This window comes from Giraffa tippelskirchi, chromosome 9 (genome assembly GCF_054371585.1).
Source record: "Giraffa tippelskirchi isolate mGirTip1 chromosome 9, T2T-mGirTip1v1.2.pri, whole genome shotgun sequence".
Lineage (NCBI taxonomy): Eukaryota > Metazoa > Chordata > Mammalia > Artiodactyla > Giraffidae > Giraffa > Giraffa tippelskirchi.
In genome coordinates this window covers 28,105,472-28,128,413 of record NC_137283.1, presented here as the reverse complement: position 1 = coordinate 28,128,413, position 22,942 = coordinate 28,105,472, and the positions used below count along the sequence as shown (strand labels likewise).

General features: G+C 47.5%; 1 long non-coding RNA gene across 11 annotated transcripts in view; it reads right to left on the bottom strand.

Annotated features, from left to right (window-relative positions):
* Positions 1–22,942, bottom strand: part of LOC145520889 (uncharacterized) — a 508,290-nt gene that overhangs the window by 469,216 nt on the left and 16,132 nt on the right. For 5 of the 11 annotated variants that reach the window (XR_014064866.1, XR_014064864.1, XR_014064875.1 and 2 more), the window contains one exon: positions 2,246–2,309. The exons of 3 other annotated variants lie outside the window; for them this stretch is intronic. This is a non-coding gene — a long non-coding RNA (uncharacterized LOC145520889). Of the gene's footprint in view, positions 1–2,245; positions 2,310–18,094; positions 19,048–19,378; positions 19,494–22,942 lie in introns of those variants that run through there. 3 more of the 11 variants (XR_014064874.1, XR_014064871.1, XR_014064873.1) reach the window with 2 other exon arrangements.

Below are 22,942 nucleotides of genomic sequence, written 5' to 3'. Positions count from 1 at the left end.
TTAAATGTTCAAAGACACCAGACAAACCTAGGATATTGCCATGGGTCATTATCACTAATGGATCGGAGATGGGGTTAAGTCAGTCAAATCCCTGCTCTGAGCCCAGAAAAGTCCACAGAAACCAAATCCTGGTCACCAGATTGAAACTGAAATCAGGTTTAAGCAGAGAGATGAAGAGATGAATGAAAGGCAACTGGAATGGATCATTTGGGGATGACCATGACCCATTTCACTGTACCCCCTCACCGCAGGGGCCCCAGGCAGCCATACTGGAACCATGTGGCCCCTCTCCCTGGTTGGATGAGGAATAAGCACCCGACCTCAGAAAGGCCAATCGGAGTCCCAGCCAGGGTTACTAGGAAAAAGAGTAACGGCAGACAGACAGACAGACTGACTCCCTACATGGTAGGAGCTGTAACAAAACTGGGAGATGAAGGCAGCCATTTTGGATGTCATGTGGACAAAGTTGCAGCAAAAGTTAAAAGAAAGGAACCAAACTATTACAGGGAGGTGCAGAGGAGAGACAACCGGGCAGGATCATTATGTAGGGTCTCAGGCACTGAGGCACTCTGCCTCTTAGAATGCATCACCCCTTTTTGTTCCAGCAAGCTCAGGCTGTTCTCCCACTTACAGCCATACAAGGGCAAACTATGCAACCAACCAAACAATGTTGGGGAAGAATATTTATTAACAGGAAAAATGTACACAAGAATAATGTTGAGTGCAGGGAGCATGTTTCTTCCTTCCCTTCAACAGATATTTCCTGGGCACTTCCTACATGTCAGATATTGCACATACACTGAGGAGGAAGGCCATGGCCTCAGACCCTGTCAAGTTTGCAGTGAAGTTACCAAATGTCAGGTGAGATCCTACTTTACTCAAAAGAGAGGAGTAACTGGCATGTGATGGGTTTCACACCAGGGAAAACAAATGAAGGGCACTTGTAACATCTTCAAAACCAGTGCTGCTCCAACTGTCGCCTGTGGACCTGCAGCCTGGGCATCACCTGGGAGCTTGTGACAATTGCAGATTCTCAACCCCTGCCCAGACCTACTGGCAGTAGGGCCCAGAAATCTGTTCTAACAAGACTTCTGGATGATTCTGATACATTTTAAAGTGTTACAATCACCTGCCTACAACACAACAGCTCAAAGACCCCCCTTCCAAACTAATAAGAATTTCCAGGGACTTCCTTGGTGGCCCAGTGGCTAATACTCCATGCTCCCAATCCAAGGGGCCTGGAATCGATCCTTGATGGGGTAGGTAGACTCCATATGCCACAACTAAGAGTCTGCATGCTGTCACTAGAAGGGCTTGCATGCCACAACTAAAAAAAATAAAGAAGTCCTGCATGCCACATCAAAGATTGAAAATCTCACAGGCTGCAACTAAGACCCGGTGTAGCCAAATCAATAAAAATAAGTAAGTATTTTTTTAAAAAAAGAGTTTCCACCCTTTCCCAGGTTTTCCTTTCTCAAATGCTGCATTTTCAAAACCACCTAGGGATGCATGAGTCAACAATTAATTTTAACAACCAGTTATGTATGAAATCACATGTTAGTTACTCACCACAACTCCTTAAAATAGGTACTATGTATTTCCCACTTTACAGGTGAAAAGACTGAGGAACAGAGAGATTAAGCCACTTGCCCAAAGTCACACAACTGATAAGCATTGGGGATTGGATTTAAGCCCAAGCAGTCTCACTCCAGAATCAAACCCGGGTCTCCTGCATTCCAGGCAGATTCTTTACCATCTGAACCACGAGGGAAGCCCAACTTTCACAAGCCAGTAAGTTAAACTACTTGTCAAATGAGTCCTGAGCATCTTTGCCACCCGTAGAGGTGGAGAGTCCAGTTCCTGGACGGCACCCTGCAGCTCGTCCCTGAGCAGATCATGCTGGGACCTCACACCTGGGGAGACCTGCTGCTTCAGACCAGGGTGTGACGGCTCCTGCAGTTGAGAAGAGCCCACAGCCATGCTGCCTGAGCTTCAGAGTGTACGAGCCTCTGCATTCATGCAACCCCTGTCCTGTGGGGTCCCCACTCAGTGAGGATGGGTTCTGGTATCCACTTAAAACCACACTTGCAAGAATCCTCACCTCCAGCTCCCGGCACCTGGGGGCCGACCTCTGGCTCTGTACAGGCTGTCTCTTCCCTTATAGGAATCTAGAATTCTGTGGTCCTTTCTGACTAGCTACCGTTGATAGAAGCTAGCCAAGTCCAAAAGGTAAGGTGGTTTTTACCTTTGAGTTCCAAGGTGAAGGCCTGAATCTTTGATTTCTTCTCTTCTAGGAAAGTCCTTGGTCTCTGTTGGGGGAAATGTTATTAATTTTAAAAGATAAGGGAGTATGTGTGGCCCAGCTCACCCTCCAGGAGCAACAACAGCTGGAAGAAACGTTGGGCTGCAAGTGGTCTCCCAACTCTGCTCACCAATCACCCTCCCAAGCCCAGGTCCACCCCTAGCCGACAGGTCCAATCACTGTCCTGGAGGAGTGAGGATGGGCACCACTGATGGTCATCTAGAAAGGACCAGCTCAAGTTGTTAAAATTAAACTATTTTGAGTCTGGCTGATCGAAGTTGTTGCCTGAGCCTCAAAGATCACATGCCGCCCCACTGGCCCTGGCCCCTCCAGGTGGACCTTAGACCTTCCCATGATCAGCAGCTAGAGGGTTAATGCCTGGTCCAGCAGGGGTCCCAACCCAGCCACCCCAGACTCTGAGGGACCAATACCCACACTGCCGAGGTCTTGAAAGACACACACCAACTTGCTGAAACAGTACTTTTCTCTCGGTATTAAGATGATAGGTAGTTTTATTTCCTTCCTTTTGCTTATTCATGTGTTTCATCCTTTCTACAATAAGTACAGTTTACCTTTGTAATCAAGATTAGGTGGTGCTAGTGGTAAAGAACCCGCCTGACGATGCAAATAGACTTAAGAGACAAGGGTTCGATCCCTGGGTTGGGAAGATCCCCTGGAGGAGGGCATGGCAACTCACTCCAGCATTCTTGCCTGGGAAATTCCATGGATAGAGGAGCCTGGTGGGCTATAGTCCAGAGAGTCACACAGAGTCGGACATGACTGAAGTGACTTAGCACGCACAGCACACAGAGTAAGTATGGTTTACTTATGTAATCAAGATCCAGTTCAGTTCAGTTGCTCAATCGTGTCTGACTCTTTGGAACCCCATGGACTGCAGCATGCCAGGCCTCTCTGTGCTCCTTGAGCACCAACTCTCGGAGCTTGCTCAAACTCATGTCCATTTAGTCGGTGATGCAATCCAACCATCTCCTCCTCTGTCACCCCCTTCTCCTCCTGCCTTCAATCTTTCCCAGCATCAGGGTCTTTCCCAATGAGTCAGCTCTTTGCATCAGGTAGCCAAAGTATTGGAATTTCAGCTTCAGCATCAGTTTTTCAATAAATATTTAGGACTGATTTCCTTGAGGATTGACTGGTTGGATCTCCTGGCAGTCCAAGGGACTCTCAAGAGTCTTCTCCAACACCACAGTTCAAAAGCATCAATTCTTCAGCACTCAGCTGTCTTTATAGTCCAACTCTCACATCCATACATGACTACTGGAAAAACCATAGCTTTGACTAGACAGACATTTGTTGGCAAAGTAATGTCTCTGCTTTTTATTATGTTGTCTAGGTTGGTCACAGCTTTTCTTCCAAAGAGCAAGCATCTTTTAATTTCATGGCTGCAGTCACCATCTGCAGTGATTCTGGAGTCCAAGAAAATAAAGTCTCTCACTGTTTCCATTGTTTCCTCATCTATTTGCTATGAAGTGATGGGACCGGATGCCATGATCTTAGTTTTCTGAATGTTGAGTTTTCAGCCAACTTTTTCACTCTCCTCTTTCACTTTCATCAAGAGGCTCTTTAGTTCTTCGCTTTCTGCCATAAGGGTGGTGTCATCTGCATATATTTCTTCCAGCAATCTTGATTCCAGCTTGTGCTTCATCCAGTCTGGCATTTTGCATGATGTACTGTGCATATAAGTTAAATAAGCAGAGTGACAATATACAGCCTTGATGTACTCCTTTCCTGATTTGGAACCAGTCTATTGTTCCATGTCCAGTTCTAACTGTTGCTTCTTGACTTGCATACAGATTTCTCAGGAGGCAGATCAGGTGGTCTGGTATTCCCATCTCTTTAAGAATTTTCCAAAGTCTGTTGTGATCCACACAGTCAAAGGCTTTGGCATAGTCACTAAAGAAGTAGATGTTTTTTGGGAACTCTCTTGATTTTTTGATGATTCAATGGATGATGGCAACTTGATCTCTGGCTCTTCTGCCTTTTCTAAACCCAGCTTGAACATCTGGAAGTTCATGGTTCATGTACTGCTGAAGCCTGGCTTGGAGGATTTTGAGCATTACTTTGCTAGAGTGTGAGATGAGTGCAATCGTGCAGTAGTTTGAGCATTCTTTGGCATTGCCTTCCTTTGGGATTGGAATGAAAACTCACCTTTTCCAGTCCTGCAGCCGCTGCTGAGTTTTCCAAATTTGCTGGCATATTGAGTGCAGCACTTTAACAGCATCATCTTTTAGCATCATCTCCAAGATTACTTTTTAAAAATGTTAAAGATAATGGTGGGGTTTCAATTTCCTGAGATGAAATGGAGTGCCCGATTTTTACCCCTGCCTTCATTCCCACCAGGAGTGCTGGCAGGCCCCCATTACAACACAGCAAGCAGGATCAAGGTTGGTGTTAAGAGACTCCTGAACACAGCCTTGAATCTCTTCAGAAGAAAGGCCCACGCCCTGGGTCTCAGGAAAGAAGCCTTGCACCTCCCTGGCCATGAGCCCAGTCTACTGCCTCTAGTCAGCATGACTAACCATCTAATTCTGGAGAAATGGGAACTCATTGAGTGATCTGGCTTCCTCCAGAGAGCAGCCCATTCGTTTCCTGAAGTGACTGGTCCACTGGGAAGCGGGCCAGGATGAACCTTTGAAGTACTCAACAGCAAGAGGAGTAGAAGGAAGAGAAAGCACAATAGAGCAGCCAGGGACTAGGAAAGGGATGAAAGACTTCATGTTCTGGTTAAGAGCAAAGATTAGATCAAAGCTAGAGATACATGGCACTCATATCACTACCACTCATCTCCCACTCAGGGCAGACATTGCCAATCAATCACAGCACTTTATCCTCACTGAGACAGAGCCTCAGAATCCTTCTCAGTGCAGCTCCAGGCAACCTCCAGGCAAGTGTCTCTAGAGCTGAACCTCATTTGTGATCCCTGGAGTGCTGGGGCTGTTGATGCTAATCCTCCAGACGAGTCCACAGGGACATCCTGAGTGCAGGGATCATGAGTTTCTCCTGGATCTGGAGTCTGCACTGATTGCTGCTGGAAGGTCTGTTGTTGTCAATTCCCTCTAACTCATGGAGACATCACTCTTTCTAGCATCAGGGAAAATTCCCATCTGGGTGTGACTCTACCTTCTGCCAGATGGAACATGAGAGGTCATCTCCCCATCAGCCCCTCCTTTCTTTAAATCACAACTTAGAAGGCCAAAGTACAAAACAAATCGAGGTGGAACTCCTGTGGTTGAAGTGGTGGAAACAGGCCCAAGCCAGAGCCAGTCAACACCTCCTCAGCTGCTCATGGCCACAGAAGGACTTCCTGGAATCTCTGAGGGCATGGAGGGGCAGTGGAATATAACTGATCTTATAAAAGTCCAGTGTTAATATAGATGGCGAGTCTGATGCCCAGAGAAGAGAAGTAAACTCACAGGCCAGTAAGCACCAGACAAGAACCCAGGAATCTCCTTGCTCTTGATCCAAACACCCAACCCAGTGTCAAATGTTCAGTCCCTTCTTTCCTCAAACGATACTCTCTCCCTGAGCTACTGCAGCCACTCCCTGGCTTCCAGTCTTGTTTGTCTGCCTGCACCTCCCGTGTCTTGTCGTTGTTTAGTTGCTAAATCATGTCCAACTCTTTGCAACCCCACGGACTGTATAGCCTGCCAGGCTCCTCTGTCCATGGGATTTCCCAGGTAAGAATACTGGAGTAGGCTGCCATTTCCTTCTCCAGGGGATCTTCCCAACCCAGGAATCGAACCCATGTCTCTTGCATTGGCAGGCGGCTTCTTTACCATCTGAGCAAGTCCTCACTGGGTGGATGGATGGATGGATGGATGAGAAGCAAGGAGTAAGGGTGAGGGAGAGAAGTAGGGGAGGGGAGGGAACTAGGAAAGACGAGGCTGAATCAGGGAAAGAAGGCCACATCAGAAAAGAAAATGTGCTCAGTACAAGCTGGGCCACTCTCTGGACCGCAGTCCCTGGCACAAGCCTGGCTCAGCCCAGCAGCTGCTGGCCACTGGCTCCCAGCCTCAGTGACACACCTGCCTGGCAGGGCCCCGCTGTGCTTGGCAGCCCGGCAGCCCAAGCCCTCAGCGCTGCGGGGCATATGTGAGCCAGGAACCACCTCAAAGACTTGACTCTCTGCCTTGGGGCCTCCTTCCACCCTGCAAAGCCAGGGGTGGGATCAGCCCTTGACAAGCTGCCATGTTAGGGGTGTTAGGGAGTGTCTGGTCAGCCTGGAGAAGGGCAGCTTCTGTCCTCTTGATCTCAAATAACAACTCTTGCATTTTTTTGCCTTGTTTTTCTTCCCAGCACTCACCATTGCCACTCTATTTATTAGAGGCAAAAGGAGGTGATGAAAGTGCTAGCACAACAGCCCGACAGCCTGGGTTCAAACCCTAGCGCTGCCCCTTCCTGGGCTTCCCTGGTAGCTCAGATGGTAAAGAATCTGCCTGCCATGCAGGAGACCCTGGTTCCATTTCTAGGTTGGGAAGATCCACTGGAGAAGGGATAGGCTACCCACTCCAGTATTCTTGGGCTTCCCTGGTGTCTCAGCTGGTAAAGAATCTGCCTGCAATGCAAGAGACCTGGGCTCAACCCTTGGTTGGCAAGATCCCTTGAGAAGGCAACAGCTACCCACTCCAGTATTCTGGCCTGGAGAATTTCATGGATGTATAGTCCATGGGGTCACAAAGAGTCAGACACAACTGAGCGACCCTGGCTGACCAAACCTGGGCAAGTTTCGTAATTGCTCTGTGCAGCTCAGTTTTCCCACTCGAGATGGTGATGGACCACCTGCCCCACAAAATGACCATGAGGCTCAGAGGAGATGGTGAATATTGAGGGCGTCCAGCAGCACCTGGCACATAGTAAGTCAACTCACTGGTGTTAACTGTCATCATTATTGATACCATTTCCCAGCCCAGAAATGTGCTGAGAGAGCTGCGTGCTCTTTCCTGGCCACTCTCAGAGCCGACAACAGAGCATGGTGAGTTGTAGGCACTTGGTTTCTTTGGAAAAAGGATTTGATGGTTGGGAAAAGCCTAGAGAGGTCTAGTGACTCACACAATGTCACACAGCAAATGAGGCGGAGTTCCCATCTCCTCCAGCCCTACTGCTTCATAAGCCTTCTCAGGGAGGTCTGCCGAGGAGCAGCTGTAGGTTTGGGGGGCAAAGGCCTGAGCTGTGGGATCCAATTTGGTGACCACCGGCCCCTCGTGAACCTTGGCAGTGTGATACTAGTGTGGTTAGTGAACTGAATTGTTCCTGTTATTTAATTTTAACTAATTTACATTTAAACTGGAAAATAGATATGAGACAGGAAGTAGATGGTCACCACTGCCCTCCAGAGCCACCAAGGTAAAGCAATTGGAGATTCATTGCCTATGGACCAAAACTCCAAGACAGAACAGCAGGACAATTAAGGGAAGAGGCTGGGCTCTGCTCAGACCACACATTTCTTGTTCTCAAAGTCAGCAGACCTCTCCAACCACGCATAGGCAGAAAGGCTCCTTGGAGGTCAAAGGGGAGTGATGTTAACTAATGCCAGGCTACCCTTCTGCCTTTCCGGTAAAATCCATCTTGGCTAAGAGATGCATGCACACACATGGGAGGATCCTGAGATATACCGAATAGGGACTCTGAACCAGGCAAATCAAAATGATTGGCCAAAGGAAACCAGGAAGAAATACTCCATAAAAGTAATTCAAACTGCCATGAGGGTGCAGCTCAAGGTCTCTCCCTCTGAGTGTGTCTAGTCACACATACTGTACACTTTTCCTCTTAATAAATACTTCACTTGCTTCACTACTTTCCGTCTTTGTGGAAATTCTTTTCTGCATAATTGAAGGGCCAGGGTCCTTGTCACTGACCTCTGGTCTAGCGGCTAGGATCTGGTACTCTCACCACCACGGCCCAGCCCAATCTCTGGCTGGGAACCCAAGCCTCGCTCCAAGCTGTTGCAGGCTGAGGCCACCCAAGATCAGATACTTGATTCAGTTACTGGAAAACTTTTCTCTGGGTCTGAAACAACTTAGGGAGGTGAACTTACTTTATCAACTATACATTTTGTGAAGTCAAAAGTACAGATCAAGTATTCTCATAAAAACTTAGTGTCTGAATTGAGATATGATGTAAAACATAAAATGGGCACCACGTTTGCAAGGCTTACTAGGCATGAAAGAACACAAAATATCTTGCTAATGATTGTGCGTATTGATTCTATGTTGAAAAGATCACATTTGGAATACTCTGGGTTAAAGAGAGTGAGTTATTAAAATTTCATCTGTTTCTACCAGAAAATTGAAAATTATTTTTTTAAGGTTTTTTTTGATGTGGGCCATTTTTTAAGTCTTTACTTAATTTGTTACTGTATTGCTTCTGTTTTATATTTTCGTTGTTTGGCCATGAGGCATGTGGGATCTTGGCTCTTCAGTCAGGGATCAAACCCACACCCCCCAGCATTGGAAGGTGAAGTCTTCCACCAGGCAAATCCCCGAAAATTATTTAGGTGACTCACATTATATTTCCATCGGAAAGTGCCAGGCTAGAGGGACAAAGATGGGGTAAAGAGGAAGGTGGCTTACTGGCCGCAGGGCTAGCCCCAGGACTCCAGGACAAAGGTACGTGAGGCTGGGCTCCGGAGCTGGGCTGGGCTACCTGGGAGGCCTCAGGCTGGCTGGCTCCCTGCTCCTCACACACTTCCCTGACATGGCCCGGGAAGCAGTGCTCAGGGATTAACGTTAATTCTTTCCCTGGAGGGCAGATGGGGAGAAGGTTAAGTGCCGAGTGACTACAGCTGCCCAATTAAACCCTGGGAGAGGGATGAGGGCGGAGGAGGAGGCTGGGGAATGTTCTTAGGGATTCCCAGGGAGACAGGAAGCAGTGAGGGCTTGACCTCCTTTATCTCATTTCCCCTTCTGCAGTCAGCCGTTTCCCCTCCAGGCTCAGCAGGGATGGTTCACTTTCCCAAGACCACACAGCAGGCTCAGGCCTGACCCGGACTCCCTTGTCCCAGTCCCTGCGCTAGCCCCAGGTTCAAAAGCAGTTGCCTCTTTGCTGTTGCTCTGGGAAGACGCTAGACGCAATGGGACAGTGAAGATGGAGAGGGATTTGGCAAAGACTGACCGCTGACACTGACCCACCACCAGCCATCCTGCACCTCATCACCTGCATCACCGCACTGAATTCCCAAGAACCTCCTGTGCTCTCAGGACTGTCACCACTGTCCCCGTTTGCAGATGAGGTTGTGGAGGCTTGGAGAGGTTCAGCAGGTTGCCTAGGGGTGTCCAGGTGGACAGTCAGGAAGCAGGGGATCTGTCCACCAGGTGACCCGGTCTGACCTGAGCTCTGAGCTTAACCACTGTGTCATGTTACCTCTTCTCCCAGAGGTCTTGCCCCCAAATGTCAGACTTGTCAGCAGGGAGGTCAAAGTGGTGGGACAGGTGTCTGCCTGGAGTCTTCCTCTGGCTATTAGATCCCTGACCTGGAGATGAGGCAGGAAGGAGCTCATGATACTCCAGCTACCTCTTATTATCCCCAGCTTAGATGCCACCTCCTCCAGGAAGCCCTCACTGACTCCCCACCACTTCCCTTTCAGCCTAGTTACTTGTCCACCCTCCCCACTCCCTCTGCTCTCCGGAGCTCTATATTCATCCAGAGAAAAAACAACCAACATGAAGTATTTCAATTTACCCTTGTGACAGTTTTCTGTGTCAACTTGATGGGAACTGGGGGTGCCCAGGTTAAACATTATTCCTTAATGTCCCTTTGAGGGTGTTTCTAGAAGAGATTAGCATTTAAATCAGTGGACTGTAAAGCAGTCCAATCCCCTGAAGGCTTGAAAAGAACTGAAAGGCAGAGGAAGGGGGAGTTTGCTCTCAGGGCCTGACTGCAGGAGCTGAGACCTTGGTCTTCCTCGTCTTCGTCTGAGGCTTACACCATCAGGCCGCCCAGTTCTTAGAACCACTGGCTTTCCTGGGTCTCCAGAATGCAGCTGGCAAATTGTAGGACTTACAAGCCTCCATAATCACAAGAGCCAATTCCTTATAGTAAATCATATATATGTCTATATTCTATTAGATCTGTTTCTCCAAAGAACCCTGGCTAATCCAACCCTCACAACCATCCAATTAAGAAGGTAATCTTATTATTTTCATTTGACAGTAAAAAAAAAAAAAGAGGCCCAGAAAATAGAAAATTAATTACTCATGCTCTCAGATCTCATAAGTAGTCACAACCCAGATGTCTTCAGCCAAAGTGCCCACTCCGAAAGCCACACCATGCTTGCTTCCTACACAACATCCTATCAAATTATCGGTTTTCTTCTCGGTTTCAAAAACTACACTGGTGTTCACAGAGGCGTTATTCATAAGCCAAAATGACACAGTGCCTACCAACTGATGAACGGATACATGAAATGGGGTATATCCATACAACAGAACGCTATTTGGCCACCAAAAGGAATAAAGTCCTGGTTCGGATACTTAGCTGAATCTTGGAACAGGATGCTAAGTGAAAGAAGCCAATCACAAAAGCCCACATGTTGTATGATTCCACTTACAAGAAATACCCCGAGTACACAAATCTATAGAGACAGAAAGATCAGTGGTTACTGAGGGGCCGGGGAGGAGGCAGGATAGCAATGAGTGGTCGATGGTATGCAGGATGAAGTTTCTTTTGGGGATGATGAAAATGTTCTAAAATTAGATTGTGGTGATAGTTACACCACTCTGTGAAGAAAAGAAAAACCCACTGAACTGTACACTTTCAATGGGTAAGTTTTATATGTTCATTATATGTCAATTAAGCTATTGGTTAAAAAAATGGTGGTGATGGGGGGAGCAGCAGCAAACAAAAAGAATCCAGAAGGGGTGGGCGATCTGGAGCAGGGTAAGCAAGAAAAGAGAGAACGTGGAGCAGGTCCCTGAGGTCCTTACAGCTTAAAAATGTTGAGTTTTATTTTAACTGTGAATAGAAGCCACTGGGGGTTCGAAGGGAGAATCTGGTCCTATTTACATGTTTTAAAGCTCGTTCCTTTGCAGGCAGCATCAGGGTGAACAGCATGGATCCTGGTGCCTGGATTCAAAAACCAGCTGAGCCCAAATTCCCAGCTAGGTGACTGCAGCAAGCTATGTAATCTTTGGGGACCTCTGTTTCTCAACCTAAAATGGGATGATAATAGCATCTCCCCCGCAGGAGACTTAACTGCTTGAATATTCATGAGGTGCTCAAAATAGTGCCTGGCAGGTGGGCAGGTCCATGTAAGAATTTGGTGACTTAGGTAAATAAGAAGGTCCTCACCAGGTGATTTTCACCCGCCTTGGGAGGGAGCATGGTCAGTTGAGATACACTCTCAGCTCTGCAAAGCTCTTACCCTTCGCCAGGCTCCATCCAAGTAATTGCTCCTGAGGCTTCATTCCAAATGGGCCATAAATCAGAGGCCAGGGGCTCCTGTTACCCACGGCTGGCGGTGCAGTCCCTCCCCAGGGTAATGGAAAGCAGATGCTGCCAAATCAGTCTGGCCTCCAGACGCCTGTGTACCTGAGCTGCTCACAGCACACCAATACAGGCAAGAATTTCCACCAGCCCTTAAGGTGAGGGTTGTCAAAGAAACAGTCTCCTAGGACCTCCAGATGTTCAGCGGCTTGTTTGAAGCAGGAGGTGGGCAGCTCATGGGGGTCCCCAAGGGCTCAGGGAGGAAGGTAGGGTCGTGGCTAACACTGGCTTCCTTCCAAAGGGCTGACCAGGAGGCAAGGTGTGGGGGCCAGGAGGTGGCAAGCTGTGAAGGGACCAGTGCGAATGCTGCAGGTGTGAGGACCTGTTTAAAATTCTCCACTTCTCACTGTTTCAGCCTGAGCTCTACAACCACGGGTGCTACCTTTCCAGACCTCTGTTTCCTCACCTGTGAAATGGGTGTGATGTTACCTAACCCCAAGACATCTGAAGGGTGGGAAGTCATTTAAGTGAAATCCCCAGTACAGTCTCAGGCACATAGTGAGACAGGCTGGGACCTGGGACCCTCTGAAGCAGTGCTGCAATGCTTGCACCTGGACACATCTCTCCTCGAGCAACAAAATACAAAGACACAGTATGGGACTAAAAATAGCCACATGCATGCGCCCCTGGGGGCAAATTCTGAACCCTAAAGATAAAAAGAGACCAAAAATTCAACTGCCATTTCTGAAGAGCCTGGAGCAAAAGCAGGGGGTGGGGAGCAAAAGCAGAGTACTGCCCCTGCCCCCTGCACACAACACCACTGGAGGGGTGGGCACAACCCCTAAGCCAGCCCTCCAACCCTCATACCTTATGAGGAACGATCTTGATTTCCCCATCTCACTCCCCCACCCCCACCCCCCACCCCAATAAAGCCTTGCCTGAAATTCTGGTCTGGCCTCTGATCAACTTCTATCGAGAACCCTGACCTGTAACAACAGTAGATGCTCAAAAGAATAAAAACAATTTATGATAAGGGAGCTAAGCCCAGAAACTTGCTATCCAATAAACCTTTATTGTCTCAGACACTGAGCACAATGTCAGGACCAGAGGAAGCACAGGACACCCTCAGGAGGCTTCTTTTCAAGCTTCCTAAGGCCAAGACTTAGAGAAGATTCAGAAAATTTCCTGAATGCATAACACATTCCTTAGGAGCTATGCAGCTGTAGGTCCAAAGATAATTTGGCTTTAGGTAAGGTTGAATCAGGGCTCACATGGTGTCACCAAGAGCCAGCTCCTCTTTAGTTTCCTCTGATAAATGGCCAGATTTAAAAAAATACAGAATGTCAAGAAGCCCTTGGAAACTTTCAGTGAGAGTGTAAATTGGTGCTGCTGCTATGGAAAACAGTGTGGAGGTTCCTCAAAAAAAAAGAGAGCAGGGGACTACCCTTGTGGTTCAGTGATAAAGATTCTACTTCCAAGGCAGAGGGTGAGGGTTTGATCCCCAGTCAGGGAACTAAGATTTCACATGCCACATGCCGCTAAAAAATCAAAAAATAAAAAACAAAACTACCATAAGATCCAGTAATCCAGCAATCCCTCTCCTGGATGTGTAGCTGAAAAAAAAATGAAAATATTAATCTGAAAAGATACCTGCACCCTAATGTTTAGGGCAGCACTATTTAAAACAACCAAGATGCAGAAACAACCCAAATGCCCATCAACAGACAAAGGGATAAAGAAGATGTGGTGTGTGTCTGTATGTATACACAGGTACACAATATATATATAAAAAAATGGAATTCTGTCATTTGTAGCACACACATGTACCTAGAGAATAGCATGCTTAATGAAATGTCAGGTGGAAAAAGACAAACACTGTATGATATCACTTGGGTTTCCTAGGCGGCTTAGTGGTAAAGAACCCACTTGCCAATGCAAGAGACACAGGAGACACGGGTTCACTCCCTGGGTTGGGAAGACCCCCTGAAGAAGGGCATGGCAACCCACTCCAGTATTCTTGCCTAGGAAATCCCATGGACAGAGGAGCCTGGTGAGCTACAGTCCATGGGGTCGCAAACAGTCGGACACAACTTATCAACTGAGCATGCATGCACATATGGTATCAGTTGTATGTGGAATATAAAAAATAATACAAGGATACATACACAAAATTGACTCACATATACACACAAGAAAGCAAACTTATGGTTAGTAAAGAGGAGTGGGAAGGAGAGAGGAACAAATTAGGGGTATGAGATTAACAAGTACAAACTACTACATATAGAATAGACAAGCAACAAAGATATATTGTATATTGCAGGGAATTATAGCCATTATCTTGTAATAACTTTTAATGTTGTACAATCTGTAAAAATACTGAATCATCATCTGTATACCTGAAACTAATATAGTATTTATTATAAAACAACTGTATTTCAATTAAAAAAAATAGAGACTGTCAGTTTAATTTGGGTTTAAGATAAACAAGAATTATTTTTTTAGTATAATATAAGTGTGTACCGGTCAGCAGTGGCCTGCCACAGGGGCAGGGGCTGTGGGTGCAGCAGACCTGGGTCTGGCATAAGCCCTGTTGGAGGAGGTCGCGATTATCTTCATTACCTCCACCATAGTTTGGCCTCAGGTCAAACAACAGGGAGGGAACACAACCCCACCCATCAACAGAAAATTGGATTAAAGATTTACTGAGCATGGCCCCACCCATCAGAACAAGACCCGGTTTCCCCCTCAGTCAGTCCCTCCCATCAGGAAGCTTCCATAAGCCTCTTATCCTTCTCCATCAGAGGGCAGACAGAGTGAAAACCACAATCAAAGAAAACTAATCAAACTGATCACATGGACCACAGCCTTGTACAATTCAATGAAACCATGAGCCATACCATGTAGGGCCACCCAAGACAGACAGGTCATGGTGGAGGGTTCTGACAAAATGTGGTCCACTGGAGAAGGGAATGGCAAACCACTTCAGTATTCTTGCCTTGAGAACCCTGTGAACAGTATGAAAAGGCAAAAAGATAGGACACTGAAAGATGAACTCCCCAGGTCAGTAGGTACCCAATATGCTACTGGAGAAGAGTGGAGAAATAACTCCAGAAAGAATGAAGAGACGGAGCCAAAGGAAAAACAACACCCAGCTGTGGATGTGACAGGTGATGGAAGTAAAGTCCGATGCTGTAAACAATATTGCATAGGAACCTGGAATGTTAGGTCCATGAATCAAGGTAAATTGGAAGTGGTCAAACAGGAGATGGCAAGAGTGAACATTGACATTTTAGGAATCAGTGAACTAAAATGGACTGGAACGGGTGAATTTAACTCAGATGACCATTATATCTACTACTGTGAGCAAGAATCCCTTAGAAGAAATGAAGTAGCCCTCATAGTTAACAAAAGAGTCCGAAATGCTGTACTTGGGTGCAATCTCAAAAACGACAGAATGATCTCTGTTCGTTTTCAAGGCAAACCATTCAATATCACAGTAATGTAAGTCTATGCCCCGAGCAGTAATGCTGAAGAAGCTGAAGTTGAATGGTTCTTTGAAGACCTACAAGATCTTCTAGAACTAACACCCAAAAAGATCTCCTTTCCATTATAAGGGACTGGGATGCCAAAGTAGGAAGTCAAGAGATACCTGGAGTAACAGGCAACTTTGGCCTTGGAGAATAGAATGAAGCAGGGAAAGGCTAACAGAGTTTTGCCAAGAGAACACACTGGTCATAGCAAACACCCTCTTCCAAAAACACAAGAGAAGGCTCTACACATGGACAGCACCAGATGGTCAAAGCAAAATCAGATTGATTATATTCTTTGCAGCTGAAGATGGAGAAGCTCTATGCTGCTGCTGCTGCTAAGTCGCGTCAGTTGTGTCCAACTCTGTGTGACTCCATAGATGGCAGCCCACCAGGCTCCGCTGTCCCTGGGATTCTCCAGGCAAAAATACTGGAGTCGGTTGCCATTTCCTTCTCCAGTGCATGAAAGGGAAAAGTGAAAGTAAGTTGCTCAGTCGTGTCTGACTCTTAGCGACGCCAGGGACTGTAGCCTACCAGGCTCCTCCATCCATGTGATTTTCCAGACAAGAGTACTGGAGTGGCGAGCCATTGCCTTCTCCTAAGAAGCTCTATATAGTCAGCAAAAACAAGATTGGGAGCTGACTGTGGCTCAGGTCATGAACTCCTTATTGCCAAATTCAGACTTAAATTGAAGAAAGTAGAGAAAACCACTAGACCGTTTAGGTATGACCTAAATCAAATCCCTTACGATTATACAATGGAAGTGACAAATAGATTCAAGGGATTAGATCTGATAGACAGAGTGCCTGAAGAACTATAGACTGAGGTTCATGACATTGTACAGGAAGCAGGGATCAAGACTATCCCCAAGAAAAAGCAATGTAAAAAGGCAAAATTGTTGTCTGAGGAGACCTTACAAATAGCTGAGAAAAGAAGAGAAGCTAAAGGCAAAGGAGAAGAGGAAAGATATACCCATGTGAATGCAGAGTTCCAAAGAACAGCAAAGAGAGATAAGATAGCCTTCGTCAGTGATCAATGCAAAGAAATAGAGGAAAACAATAGAATGGGAAAGACTAGAGATCTCTTCTAGAAAATTAGAGATACAAAGGGAACATTTGATGCAAAGATGGGCACAATAAAGGACAGAAATGGTATGGACCTAACAGAAGCAGAAGATATTAAGAAGAGGTAGCAAGAATATACAGAAGAACTGTACAAAAAAGATTTTCATGACCCAGATAACCATGATGGTGTGGTCACTCACCTAGAGTCAGACATCCTGGAATGTGAAGTCAAGTAGGCCCTAGGAAGCATCACTACGAACAAAGCTAGTGGAGGTGATAGAATTCGACTTGAGCTATTTCAAATCCTAAAAGATCATGCTGTGAAAGTGCCGCACTCAATATGCCAGCAAATTTGGAAAACTCAGCAGTGGCCACAGGACTGGAAAAGGTCAGTTTTGATTCCAATCCCAAAGAAAGGCAACGCCAAAGAATGCTCAAACTACTGCACGATTGCACTCATCTCACATGCTAGCAAAGTAATGTTCAAAATCCTCCAAGCCAGGCTTCAACAGTACGTGAACCATGAACTTCCAGATGTTCAAGCTGGATTTAGAAAAGGCAGAGGAACCAGAGATCAAATTGCCAACATCCAATAAATCATCAAAAAAGCAAGAGAGTTCCAGAAAAACATCTACTTCTGTATTGACTACACCAAAGCCTTTGACTGTGTGGATCACCACAAACTGTGGAAAATTCTGAAAGAGATGGGAATACCAGACCACCTGACCTGTTTCTTGAGAAACCTGTATGCAGGTCAGGAAGCAACAGTTAGAACTGGACATGGAAAAACAGACTGGTTCCAAATCGGGAAAGGAGTACGTCAAGTCTGTATATTGTCACCCTGCTTATTTAACTTATATGCAGAGTACATCATGCAAAATGCCAGGCTGGATGAAGCACAAGCTGGACTCAAGATTGCCAGGAGAAATATCAATAACCTCAGGTATGCAGATGACACCACCCTTGTGGCAGAAAGTGAAGAAGAACTAAAGAGCCTCTTGATGAAAGTGAAAGAGGAGAGTGAAAAAGTTGGCTTAAAACTCAACATTCAGAAAACTGAGATTATGGCATCTGGTCCCATCACTTCATGGCAAATAGATGGGGAAACAATGTAAATGGTGAGAGACTTAATTTTGGGGGCTCCAAAATCACTGCAGATGGCGACTGCAGCCATGAAATTAAAAGACGCTTGCTCCTTGGAAGAAAAGTTATGACCAACCTAGACAGCATATTAACAAGCAGAAACATTACTTTGCCAACAAAGGTCCGTCTAGTCAAGCCTATGGTTTTTCCAGTAGTCATGTATAGATGTCAGAGTTGAATTATAAAGAAAGCTGAGCACCAAAGAATTGATGCTTTTGAACTGTGGTGTTGGAGAAGACTTTTGAGAGTCCCTTGGGCTGCAAGGAGGTCCAACCAGTCCATCCTAAAGGAAATCAGTCCTGAATATTCATTGAAAGGACTGATGCTGAAGCTGAAAGTCCAGTACTTTGGCCACCTGATGCAAAGAACTGACTCATTGGAAAAGACCCTGTTGCTGGGAAAGATTGAAGGCGGGAGGAGAAGGGGACGACAGAGGATGAGATGGTTGGATGGCATCACTGACTCGATGGACATGAGTTTGAGTAAGCTCCAGGAGTTGGTGATGGACAGGGAGGCCTGGCGTACTGCAGTCCATGTGGTCACAAAGCGTCAGACACGACTGAGTGACTGAACTGAAACATGTAGCAGGACATACTTATAAAATTTTTTTTTAATCACTATTTATCTGAAAATCGAATATAACTGGACTCCTATATTTTCTCTGGCAGTCCCTTAGGCTGAGTCCACTGGGGTAGCAATAGAGCGGCCAACCTCTCAGAGCTTCTCACTGGCTCAGACTGGCTCAACCCGAAGCAGTCAGTGTGCCCCAAGGAAAGTTATTCACTGGGTGCTATCACTTAGTTGACCTGCCCCATCCTCAGACTCTGTAGTGCATCCCAAGCTTCTAAGAGGGTGGTTCCCTGAAAGCAAAGTCCAGGAGTTACAAACACATCGCATTTAGAAGTAGAGATGGGGTGGATGAGAGGCAAGAAAGACATAAGCTGCTGTGAGCAAGTGGAGAGAGAGGAATTCCTGAGCTGGAGGTGGAGAAGTAGGGTCTCCCAAGTGGTGGGGTCACCAAAGCAGTTGGGGTCAGTCAGTTCAGTCGCTCAGTCGTGTCTGACTCTTTGCGACCCCATGGACTGCAGCATGCCAGGCTTCTCCTGAAGCTTGCTGAAACTCACGTCCTTCGAGTGGGTGATGCACTCACCAACCATCTCATCCTCTGTCATCCCCTTTTCCTCCTGCCTTCAATCTTTCCCAGAGTCGTTTCCAGCAGTTGGGGATGCCGAGAGACAAAAGTGGGTCCCTTGGGGTCAAAAACACCCCATGTTGTGCCTGACTCAGTTGTGGCATCTTCGGGTGAACCTCACCTCTCAGAAGCTTCACCTCACCTTCCCTAATTACTTACCTTCTTTGAGCCTCAGTTTCCTCATCAGCAAAATTAGGTAATAATTCAGACTCTTTGGGGTTGTTGTGAGGATTACCCGAGGTTCAATCAACCCCTGATTTGGGGCCCAGTTTTTTTTTCTTACATCATGGTCACAAATTCAGTAGGCCCCTCTCAAAACTTCATTCCCTAAGGATAGATTTTCACCAAGTAGGCTTCCTGTCATAGAGATATATTTCATTCCTAGAAAACAGCAAAATGAATTGTGATTGTTGGATAATTCTTTGCTGTGGGGGCCATTCTGTGCATTGTGTGATGCTTAGCAGCATCCCTGGTTTCTGTACCTACTAGGAGCCAGTAGCAACTCCCCCCACCCAGCTGTGACAACAAAAATATCCCCAGACAAATGTCCCCAGAGGAAAGGGAAGGGTAAAGTCCCTCCCTCCACTGAGAATCACTGTGATAATGGAATAAAATACAAATATATGCTCATATAAACAACTTTCAAGCTGTTGCACCAAATGTATATTGTAAACCCTATATTATACATGTCCCATCAGGGAGACTTACCTACCTGGATTGAGCTCGCTGTAGTCCCTGCAAATCAAGTCCCCATAAATTGGAGTGAAGACACCACTTCCTGAAGTAAGCAAGCCTGAATATTCTTCCTGCCCCCAGGGACTTTCAAACTGCATTGGAAATGAGAATCATCTGTCTAAAAAACGTTGACTTGTCAAGTTAATTGAATGGGGAAGGCCAGGCACAGGGCATGCCCAAGCTTTTCTTTAGCTTCCATTTCAGCACAAGCCAAAGGGCTGCTTGGAACAACATCGGATTTGTGTTGTGTCCCTGTCTTACAGTCAGGCTCTGCTTTTCACTATTCTTTTTAAGTCATGGAAATCAGGGTCACAGCCCAGCTTTCATCAGCCACCGTGGGTGGGAGGGAGAGAATGCGGGTGCCTGCAGGTGAAGGACAGGAGACAGCAAAATTCAGCTGAAGGCTCTCCGAGGCCTTGCATTGAAACCTGGGCTTCCTTGCACAAGCTGAGTGATCTTAAGCTTTGGCCTCATCTCTCCCATAGGTCCGGCTTCATGGGCCTGGGTCCTGCTCAGTCCATGCTCAGAAGGGCCCCATGCTTGGTTCAATGCTCTGAGATTCAGGAAACATGGGTTTGATCTCTGGGTTGGGAAGATCCCCTGAAAGAGGAAATGGCAACCCACCCCAATATTCTTTCTGGCAAATCCCATGGACAGAGGACCCTGGCCAGCTACTGTCCATGAGGTCACAAAGAGTCGGACATGAGTAAGCTACCGAGCACACATCACTGTCTTGATTTCTTGGTCATTTTTGAACAAGGGCACTGCATTTTCATTGTGCACTGGGCCCCGTAAATCACGTGGCCCCAGCCTGCTCTCTGAACTCAATGTTTGTATCTGTAAAAGGCAGTAACAATGCCCTCCCAGGTTTACACACCAGTCCAGTCACTGACAATCCAGGACGCCACCAGCACCTGCCTGGGCATCCCAGGAGCCCCAGAAACAGGGGTGCAGTCATTTTCAGGACCTATCTCAGAAGGAAGTCTTTAACTACAGGCCCGAAACCATGACTTGAAGCTTCCGGAACCTTTGAAATTCTCACTGTTTATTATTTTTGTGATCCCATCTGTTTCCTGCAGCAATGAGCTCTTCAAATGCAAAGGCCTGTGGACTAGGGTGGGGGTGGGGAGCAGGACCAGCCAGGGCTGCCGGGGGACTCCACCCCTTGGGCAGCCTGGCTGGGGAGGAGAGGTCCCAGGGGAGCACTGTAGAGGCAGTCTGTGAGAAACACAGACTGCATCCCCTGAGCTTCTGCAAAGGAGGAAGGCAGAGGGACTTCTCTCTTACATTTGCACCCCCATTAAGGCTTCCCTCGTGGCCCAGACATGGAGAAGGGCATGGCAACCCACTCCAGTATTCTTCCCTGGAGAATCCCTTGGACAGAGGCGCCTGGTGGGCTACAGTCCATAGGATTGCAAAGAGTCGGACATGACTGAAGCAACTTAGCAGGCAGGCAGGCATGGCTCAGACGGTAAAGAATCCACCTGCGGTGCAGGAGAGCTGGGTTCGATCCCTGGGTTGGGAAGGTCCCCTGAAGAAGAAAATGACAACCCACTCCAGTATTCTTGCCTGGAGAATCCCACGGACTGAGGAGCCAGGCAGGCTACAAATCCATGGGTCACAAAGAGTCAGACGCGACTGACACTTTCACTTTTTTCAAGCTTCCCAAAGAGGAGCAGAACAGGTGGAGTGACAGTTGGTCCTCAGGGATGTACATGAGCCCATCTTATCCCTCCTCCCCATACTGTGATCTAACAAGCTTTGAAGAGCCCCTGGCCATGCCCTGCCCCACTCAGCAGGAACCTGTTGGCAAGTCCAGTTAGGGTGGGGGGCTGGGAGTGATGAGGGGTTCTGTCTGTTGCATCACTCTCACTCCTGCAGATGCCCAGGGCCTGCCTACCTGTATAGTTTATGCTCCTGTGTGTTGACAGTACACAGCGGCCACAGGAAGAGACTGCGGAGCTCAGAGGTCCTGACTGGGCTCCCTTGGGCATCCCCGGCTGAAGACCTACGTGTTCCCTCTCAGGGGGGCCGGGCAGCATTTGGAAACCGCAGCCCCTCTTGCCCCTGAGGTGCCCTGTCCGCTGTCCTTTATCATCACATTCCCCTCCTTCTCTCTCCCATCCCCCTGTCAGAGGAATCCTTTCCTTCCGCCAGGTTCAGAATTCTCCCTCTTCCCCAGCCCTTCCCTCGCATCTATTATTTATGCCTGCCAGTCCCGCCCACCCCCACCCCCACCCCCCCACCCCACCCCGAGGCCTAAGCTTTTGCAACTCCAAAGCCAGGCGCTGACACTCTTTGCTCCCAGTTTCTGCTGAGTCATCCCCTCCCCGAGGCAGTAAGTACAGGGTGCACCTCCGGTAGAATGGAAGAGGAGGTGAGGTGCAAACACTGGGAGCAAAGAACACATTGCCTCCACCCTACACCCTCCAACAGTTCTGTCGGGAAGTAGAAAGACCGTGTTTGCTTACTTGTTTCACACCAAGTAGAGCTATGCCTGTGGGTAAGTGTCACCTTAGGAAAACCATCTCTCAGGTGACAAGATGCTGGAGGAGGGAGTGGCAGCCCCTGCTGAGAGAAACCCAAAGCCGGGCATTCCCTGCATTCAGTTCAGTTCAGTGGCTCAGTCGTGTCCGACTCTTTGCGACCCCATGAATCGCAGCACGCCAGGCTTCCCTGTCCATCACCAGCTCCCGGAGTCTACCCAAACCCATGTCCTGCATTAGTACCAGTGAATCTCAGGTTGAGACCAAGTGGGGCTTCTCGGCCCCCTGCCCCTTTCCCTCTATCCTCTGAGGCCTTCATCCTTAGGAAAGTCACTTAATCTGAGACTGTGGTGGTCGCCGAGTTTGTGATGGGGACCATGGGAACAGGTAGGGCTCTAACGCTCAATCAACAAGGAAGCCCACTTACAGGGAAGTCAGAGGGGCTTCTACCTGAGCTTCTGAACAGGAGCATCGTTTCCTCAATGAATCTTAGTAACGCCATCAATTACCATACAGACATTTTGGAAAAATCGCCGCCCCCTTGGGGAAGACCTCTAGCCAGGTGATGAGGGGAACTCTTCTCTTTTCCCCTGGGTGAGTGCGGCCAGCCACCAGATAGTTCACTGTGGTCTGCAATCTTGGTGACGGCAACTCTGCCACTGGCAGCACCAGGACAGTCCTGAGGGGGAGGAAGCCTGTTCAGGGACTAAGCTGGAGAATTAAGCACCTCATCCTAATTTGGAAGACATTTCCATCCATAGCTTCGCTGAAAGGCACTTCCTTTAGTCGTTCCTTGCCAAGTCAACTCCTTTTGAGACAGGCTGGGACCTGGGACCCTCTGCTGTAGTGCTTGCACCTGGACACACCTCTCCTTAAGCAAAGAAATACAAAGAAACTACATGAACTAAAAATAACTGCATGCCTGTGCAGCTGGGGCAAATTCTGGACCCAAAAGATACAAAGAGACCAAAAACGCCAACTGCTATTTTTGAAGAGCCTGGAGCAAAAACAGAGCTTGGAGAGCAAATGCAGTGTCCTGAGCACGCCCAGAGGGT